At 37.6% G+C, this 9,099-nt stretch overlaps 2 non-coding genes across 2 annotated transcripts; both read left to right on the top strand.

The window, feature by feature from the left end:
- The first annotated feature begins 6,457 nt into the window (after positions 1–6,457).
- Positions 6,458–6,529, top strand: TRNAM-CAU. The gene has a single exon. It is a non-coding gene; the product is annotated as a tRNA-Met (tRNA).
- A 471-nt stretch (positions 6,530–7,000) lies between these two features.
- On the top strand, positions 7,001–7,072 carry TRNAM-CAU. The gene has a single exon. It is a non-coding gene; the product is annotated as a tRNA-Met (tRNA).
- The last annotated feature ends 2,027 nt before the right edge of the window (positions 7,073–9,099 follow it).

The following is a 9,099-nucleotide window of genomic DNA, read 5'->3' on the forward strand; positions in this document are numbered from 1 at the left end:
GATACTGAGAAATTGAAAGGGATGATGAAGGAATTAGAACAAGGAACATATGGAATTTGGAGATTCCATTAGAAAAGAATTTCGATACCCAAACAAGGAAACCTACGCCACCGAATATTAGAAGAAGCCCATAAGTCTAAGTATACGATACATCCTGGAAGTGATAAAATGTATCAAGACATAAGAAAGAATTTCTGGTGGATAGGAATGAAAAAGGATATAGCAGCTTATGTTGCCAAGTGTCTAACCTGTTCACATGTCAAAGCTGAACATTAGAAACCCTCGGGTTTATTGCAGCAACTAGAAATGCCAATATGGAAGTGGGAATTGATAACAATAGACTTTGTTACCAAATTACCCAAAACATGAAAAGGTAATGATACAATCTGGGTGATTGTAGACAGGCTAACCAAGTCTGCTCATTTCTTACCGATGAAGGAAACTTTCAGTATGGAACAGTTAGCCAAGTTATATGTGAATGAAATAGTTTCAATACATGGAATTCCTTTATCTATTGTGTCTGATAGAGATAGCCGTTTTACTTCTCATTTTTTAACTATCTTCCAAAAAGCAATGGGAACCAAGTTAAATCTAAGCACAGCTTATCATCCTCAAACGGACGGACAAAGCGAGAGGACAATTCAGACAATGAAGATATGCTTAGAGCTTGTGTAATTGATTTCGGGGGAAATTGGGACGATCATCTATGATTAATAGAATTTTCCTACAATAACAGCTATCATACCAGTATCCATGCTGCACCATTCGAAGCACTTTATAGACGAAAGTGCCGAACTCCAGTCTGTTGGGCAGAAATTGGAGAAAAGCAACTATCTAGACCAGAGATAGTACAAGAAACGACCGACAAGATTATTCAAGTCAAGGAAAGACTAAAAGTAGCACGCAATCGTCAAAAGAGTTATGCCGATACCAGGTGAAAACCGTTGGAATTTCAAGTAGGAGATAAGGTATTATTAAAAGTTTCGCCATGGGAAGGAATAGTTAGATTCATCAAAAGGGGAAAGCTAAGCCCTAGGTATGTTGGACCCTTTGAGATTATTAGAAAAATATGACCAATAGCCTACCAGCTACAACTGCCAGAGGAAATGGCAGGAATATATGATGTATTTCATGTATGTAATCTCAAGAAGTGCTTAGCAGATGAATCGTTAGTGGTACCTCTTAACGACATAGAGGTAAATGAGAAACTTAAATTTGTAGAAAGATCCCTACAGATTGAAGACAGAAAGGTCAAGAATCACAAACACAAGAGATTGGTTCTAGTCAAAGTAAAATGGGATTCCAAGAGAGGACCAGAATACACTTGGGGGCTTGAATCAGAGATGCAGAGGAAATATCCAAACCTATTCCAGTAGACCTCGAGGACGAGTTCTAAAACAAGGTGGGGAGGATATAACAACTCTCCAAAAATCCCTAAAACACCCCTATATATCCTAAAATACACCCCTATACGAAAAGTGGGCCCGAAGTACCTTTATTTTACAAAAGTTAAATAAAAACCAATATATATAACCGCTCGCAGGGCGCGACACAGACAAGAAAGTCTGTCGCGGGCCGCGACCCCTTGATACCAGGCCGTACCCCAGCCCGCCACGTGGCGTGACACCCGGCAAACCTACCGGTGACTAACCGAGGCTAGGGCCTACCCTACCTTGCTCGCGGGTCGCGAAGGCCTCTCCTGTTTCTCTCGCGGGGCGCGAGAGCCCCCTGTTCCAGCCCTATAAATAGAGATTTCGACGTTCAGTTGAAATCTTTCAAAATTTCTCAAAATCTCTAAATTCTCTGAAGAGCTAAAGTAATTCCCGGGCATTATACCCACTAAATAACGAAACTCTACCTCGATGTAAGTATCATAACCCCCGGTTACGTATTAGTTACGATACCCGATCTAGTGCTCCATAATGCATGTCAAGGCTCTGCCTGACTCAGTCGTTGGAGTTCTGTCTCGGGGAGGGTATAGCTAATGTAAATTGGGTTATTATACTAACGTGTGCATTGTTTAAATTAATAGATTATAACCAGGAAGTCACAAGGAAATACCTAAATTAGCAATGTGAGTTAATCCTTCTTTTTGTGTACTATTTTTACAAAACCTCAAATGTTTTAAATTATATTTCACAGTGATTGAGTATTTGTAAATCTACAATTATTGTCGGTATGTTGGGGTTTTGTATACATAACTTTTTACTACATTATGAGTAGTAACATTACCACAAGTCAGGAATGACAGTACCGTGGGTGGTAATTAAAGTAGATGTAAACAAATGTAACTGCGGGTTGCCCTCAATGTTGTAAAATGATAAAACTTTTTTTGATTAAACTGGGATTCACTCGCCAGTATTTCTTGCTGATAAAATGTTTTTAAACGTGTTTCAGGTAACAAAATGTGAAAGTCAAATAGAAGCCAGCTGGAGAGCACTGAAGGCTTGGAAAAGTGGCTATAAAAGTTACCTAAATAAAGAAGAAGTTTTATTTTAATAAATTAGGGTTTATCCCTATAAACATGTTGTAATGGAAACTTAGGTTTATCCCATGTATTTATTATTATAAAATTGTGGTGTTTTACTCTGATAAACTATTTCCTAACTACGGTGCTGATGTAAATTCCGTTGCCAAATTAATAAACACCGATACCACCGGCTCTAAGTAGCTCGCGACCGCCCGCCTCCCGGGGCAGGGGTCGGAGGTTGCGACAAATATACCCTTATATTGAAAATAAATACAAATATTAAATGAAGTAAAATGAAGCATTGTTATTGGTTGAAACTTCTTATTTTTTTTCTTACAAAAAAATTCTTTTCATTTGAGCTCTCCACTAAGTGTATAAGTATCATAAAGTTATTATTTATTTATGATAAAACTTATATATTTGTAGTGGACATTTTTTGTTTATAATAGTTGTTGTATAAATAAGATTAAATAATAATTATAATTGTAAAGAAATATATTTGGAAATCCCAACGTATATCTTTTAACAAAGTAATTGGTATACCCGATACCCGATGGGTATTGGGTCGGGTATGGGACACGATTTTACAACCGAGTATGGGTATGAGGTTACCAATAACCGACCCGAACCCGACCCATTGCCAAAAAGCGATCCAATTTGTAAACTATGTGGGGAACAAGAAGAGGATGAGGACCATCTATTTACGGGCGGTTTCGTGGTATCAATTTTATGGCAAAAGGTAAGCAATTGGTGCAAAACACAACAAATCTTCGCATTCACTATGAAAGAACTTTTGGAATATCACAAAAACCGATGATTGAAGATTGGAAGAGGAAATACATACAACTTATTATTATGGCAACATGTTAGGGGAGTGTAGAAGGCGAGAAATGAAACTATTTTCAGTGGGAAAAGAGCAAACATAGACGCAATTTTTTGGGAGATGCAAGCAATATCGTTCTTATAGATTAAGGGTAGAGCAAAAAGGAGTAACTTGGAATGGAGCAAATGGGTGCGATTCGACATGAGGAATTAAAATCCTTGTATTTTATTGTACTAGTGAATCTTTCGTAGCATAAATTTGGTGATTTTATACTTGTATTGGGTGGTGGCTTAGTAACTTATTAACCATAACCATATGTATATACTATGTAATTTTTGGTGATGAATATGAATGCAATTTTCCGTTAAAAAAAAATATAGAATCGTCCGTGAAGCCCATGTTTTCTTGTGGTGTGTCTGATGCATGTTATACATTTAATATGTTATATACATTTTCTTTTACCGATAATCGCAAGAGTAGATTAAAACAAGTAATTGATTAGCCATGGTAACCATTATCAGTGCTTTACTGGTGGTCACAGGTATTTAAGTTTCACCTATGGTAGGTTCGGGTGAGTTTTCCTCTCTAGGTCTCAAGTTCGAGTCTGGGTGATAGAGGTTTCTCATTGAGGGTTTAAATTAGGGATCTATTGTGCGAGAGGACTCTCTAACGCAGACCCGGTTAAGACAACGTATGCTAGATCTTCCGATATTCGCAAATAATTCACATCTTTAAAATTTTTTTTGAATAGCCATGGTATTTAAAATGTTCAATTAGGGCTGGCATAACGGGTCAACCCGATCTGTTAAGACACGAACACGATAAGACACGAATCTGAAACACGTAAACACGAACACGACACGAAATCTTATCATGTCAGATTTTCGAAACACGAACACCGACCTGTTAATAAACATGTTACACGAAATGACCTGTTAAGACACGAAAAAATTACCAACGTATCATACGACCTGTTTAAGACACGAACACGACCTGTTTAAGACACAAACATAGCCGAATTGGGGAAGCTATGAATCAAATTGGGAATGGTGGTATTTGTGAGAGAGATTTAAAAATTAGTTAGCCAGCCAATAAAGTTGACTTTTATATTATTAATTAGCCAGCCCATAAAGTTGACTTTTATATATATATATAGAGTTACTGACACGCACTCCCTTTGGTTTATACGTAATAACATTTTTGAGGTCTAAAGTTTTAGAGTTGCAACTTCAGGTTATGTATTTTCAATTTTGTAATACGTTGAGGGTACTAAGATCAACGAACTTTAACCTTTCTATTAAGTTCAGTTTGTGTTCTAAACAATTTTTGTAAATCTTTAAACTACAAACAGAAACCCTATTAGTTTTACTTTTTAACTAAAACGGTATTTTGGTTTTTTCATTTGAATGTCCTTTGGTCTTAGTATTATGTTAAAGTGTTACAAAATTGAAACCAGATAACATAATCTGAACTTTCAAACTCCAAAACCTTAGACCTCAAATGTGTTATTTTAAGTAAACTGTACGTGTAGTTAACTCTAATAATATAAAAATGCATGCACAATAAAGCTACAAGCTTGTGAAGTTATTGTGAAGAAGAAACAATAACAATTATGGCGAAAGCTGTGTTTTGTGTGTTGTTAATGATCGCATTGGTCACAACTCCTTTAGTACAAGGCCAATGTATGACTTACTTCTTGGAGGGTGGGAGCTCCATGTTCCAACGGAGCTGATGAAACCTGTTGCAACCTCCTCAAAGAACTCACAAACTTCTGGAATCCACATGTTGAAAGCATTTGGTGTGTGTGTCAAGGGCTTCAGGCTGGCGGCATCCCTGTCACCGTCCTTAACGATTGTGGTGTGGTTGAGGGTACCGATCCCTATTGTTAAACCTACCCTGCGGCCAGCTATTTCACTCGCCGCGTATATGTGTGGTTGTAACGGTTGTAGTCGTGTTACTTTTATGTTTGTTTTTCAAATTTACTGTGATAAGATCGACATGAATGTGTTCATGTTATCTAATAAGTGACTAACCAAGATCTTTCATAAGGTCTTTTATGATCACAAGTTAATCTTCTATAATATGACCCGTTTTATGATGTACATTTAAAAAAAATTTGATGGTAGTTTCCAACAAATGATCAAATTATATATTTATTAAGGTTCTCCGGTAACCAACCCGGCCTGTAGTCCTCTTAGAAAAAAGTTAGGTGATCCTTGGATACACTTTCAGGTTAGAGGTTTTCAAATCTTTAGGGGTTTGGTTTTACTCTATAAATCGCAGTTAAAAAATATAATGTTTAACACACCCAATACCCACCGTGCCAATTTCCTCACACAAGTGCGATAACCTAACCTCATCGGAAAATATTTTCCCAACTTATCTCCGGTCATCAAGTCTCAACGGCTTCGTTCTTATCCGAATAACTGATATATCTCTAGATCTAATAAGTACTTATCGTGGGACACCCCTTAACTCTAATGGGTTGGCCTAAGAATGGGCTTATCAGAACTAAGCCCACTGGAACTTACCAAACATGTGGGTCCTTTGGTCCAGTACCGAGCCTATGCACTTTGGAGGAGCAGCTTGGGCTTGGGCCCAATGTCGAATCCATGATTTGGCTCAATCCAGTACCAAGCCTTCTTGAAGTGAACTTGTGAATATTAAAAAATTGTGGCCAAATTGTATCTGACTTATGAATATACAAACATGCAATATACGTTTCTAAAGATCTTTACTACACCATCCTAATGTTCAAGTATCATCTACCCAAGAAATAATATTTATAACTAAACTGTAATTTTCCCCAAAATATAATAGTTACAGCTCCAAGAACCACAATATAATAACTGGGAATTAAAACTTTCAATAAAAAAAATAAATAAAGCACAGAACTTTCAACACAAAAACAAACACCAAAAAAGGGGTTCTTGAACACAACCAGGCTGCAAAGCTCGAGCCTTTTTTCCCATACTCATAAACTGTGAACCAAATTTACGAACTGGGGTCGAATCTTTTTCGAATTTGGTGTCTGAAGTTGTGAAGATGGGTTGAACAAATTGGTGTTCTTGTTGTATCAAATCAAGAATTAAAGAAAATGAAAAGATATCGTATTGCAGGAATTGATAGAATATTAATCACATTAATGATTTATAGATCACCAAATCAGAGTGGCGCAGCGGAAGCGTGGTGGGCCCATAACCCACAGGTCCCAGGATCGAAACCTGGCTCTGATATTCTTGGAGAAAGGCTTCCAAAGCAGCAGTTTTTTATTTTTTTGTATTTATTGTTACTGCAAACTGTCTTCTATGTTTTTATTGAACTGATACCACATTGCGTTTAATATATATGTCAAACTCAAAAAGTTAAAAGAAGAACGAGCGTTGAGAGTTGTTTTATAGACGTTTGCAGTTCTTTTCTGTTTACGTGATTGAATATCAATCGATGTTTGTAAGTGAACTTGTGTTTTATGCGACTCGGAGTGGGAATCATCAGATCATGTATTCTCCGGTGTGTTTGGTTCCTCCTTTGTTCGCTTTCTCGGTTAGAGATCTGGTGGAGATAGTGGGGCTTGGTGGCCCAGAAAAAGAAGCCTTTCATGAGATTATCGTAGTCTTATGTCGGAAGATATGGAAAGCTAGAAATGAAAAATCCAGCAGTTGCAGGAAATGAGATGTTATAAATTAAATTAATAAACAGACCACCAGATCAGAGTGGCGCAGCGGAAGCGTGGTGGGCCCATAACCCACAGGTCCCAGGATCGAAACCTGGCTCTGATATAATTAGAGAAAGGCTTCCAAGGCAACAATTTTTATTTGCAAAATTCGACATTGCTCTTTCGTTTTGGTTATACACCTATAGTTTTTCTCTGTGTAGAGATGTTTGACACGATGCAAACTGAACACAGGATTCGTGCGCTCAGGTTTAGTCTTGCCGGTTTTAAAGTTAGTTTTCAATATGTTCAGTTAAACATGTACGTCTTAGGTTGACCCATTTGTTTTTATAAGTTTTTTGAAAGGTATTTTACTTCGAAACTTAAATTAGTTATGTTACTTTAAAACTTCAATGTTAAAGAGCAGTTGTTTATAAAATAGATAATTGTGTTTTTACCCTACAAATAAGGGATTCCGGAGTACTAAAATGCAAAACATGAAAAAAAAAAGTTGGCAAATTTCGTGTTAGAAGTGTCGTATGTTGTGTCAAACACAAATATACACGAGTCATGTTTGGGTTTGGTGTCTAACACAACATCTATGTTCGTGTTGTGTTTAGGTTCATTTCGCAGTTGGATTCATGTCAAGCTTACCATGTGAGCACAATCTATTTCACAGTCGGGTTCGTGTTGTATGAACCGGGGCGTACCTTTCCCCGTTCATACATTTACTTAAACAAATCATAATGGAATCCATGTCTTTTAAATTATATATGTCATAGCAGTTAAAAACTTATCTGATCCGACGCGATCAAAATCCTCTCTTTTGCGTGAAGACTGGTGGTGTGAGTGTTGTATATGCCGAGTGAAGGTCTTTTGCGCGAAGGTGGGGGGCAGGAGGGTCGGTGACGCAAACTAGGCGGCGTGAATGTGTTTGCTTGAAAAAGGTGGCAATCACCGTTTGTTAAGAAGGGTGTTACCTCGTGATGAGATGGCGCGCCATAGAGGTCATCTGCGTCACGGCGGCACCTCAACGATAAGACGGCGCGTCACAATGGCTCACCGACCGCGCGATACAATAGAACGTTATTCCGTTTACATAGTGCACTAAACATGGGACACCGTTTCAAATTATAAAGTATTTCGCGTAAGATTTGTTTGTTTCAAATGCCAAATGGCGGGGATGAACATTTTTTTTAAACAATATAATGCTTTGTTCGTGCCTATCGTGAATGAACGTTTGTTATAAATAATAAAATGCTCTATATCATGTGTGGCTCAATGATGTGGTGCATTGCTCCATGAATGCCGTCGGGTAATAGTAGTACTTCCGTTGCCACACTGTGTATGTACGTCTGGTTCAGTGCCATTGATAGTATACCGTGTCATTGCTGTTATATGATGTTCACTGGCGTAAATGAAGACTCGTAATTAGTCAAACTACGTTTTACATGTGTGTCGCGTGACTGATACTTGTATAAGCTGAAAAGTGTCTTGCGTGTGTTTTTGGGTTCGGCCTACTTGATGGCGCAAAGAACTTGTATAAGCCATAACTCATAAATATTTTATCTCTAGGAAGTGTCTGTCCATCACTGGTATGGTATGGTGTAATGTGATTGCTTTTTAAATTTTCCCATTGTTTATATGAGAACTTGTACCAAATAATAATGTGGTCTGCAGCAGCAGCAGCGTGAAGACATGGTATGCAATCAAATAAAGATTTGTACACGGGAAATACCGATTTGTGATTTGACACGTAAGAGTATTATGCACACTTAGATGCAGCGATGTATGCTTCGGCGTAATTGTAATGTTTAGCCTCTTTAATGAGCAATTCAACCTACTTCATATTTAGGAGCTAATATATCCTATTTGTCGTTCAATTCTTGTTGCCAAGATGTAAGGGGTAATCTAAGTGCGCATAATCTTACATGATTATGTGATAGCTTTGCTGAGTTTTTGAACAAAGATGAGAAGTATGTTTGTTGGGCATGGTATGCAACAATTCAATACGACCCGTATAGGTCCAGCCAGCCGCTAGACAAGAACCGACATATGCAGATTTAACTTTTGACTTTTGTGTTTATACGACCCGTATTGACAAAAACAAAGTGTACAGATAGACATGAGGGTGTGCCAATAGATTCTCTATAT

The sequence above is a fragment of the Helianthus annuus genome, chromosome 8 (assembly GCF_002127325.2).
Source record: "Helianthus annuus cultivar XRQ/B chromosome 8, HanXRQr2.0-SUNRISE, whole genome shotgun sequence".
NCBI classification, from domain to species: Eukaryota; Viridiplantae; Streptophyta; class Magnoliopsida; order Asterales; family Asteraceae; genus Helianthus; species Helianthus annuus.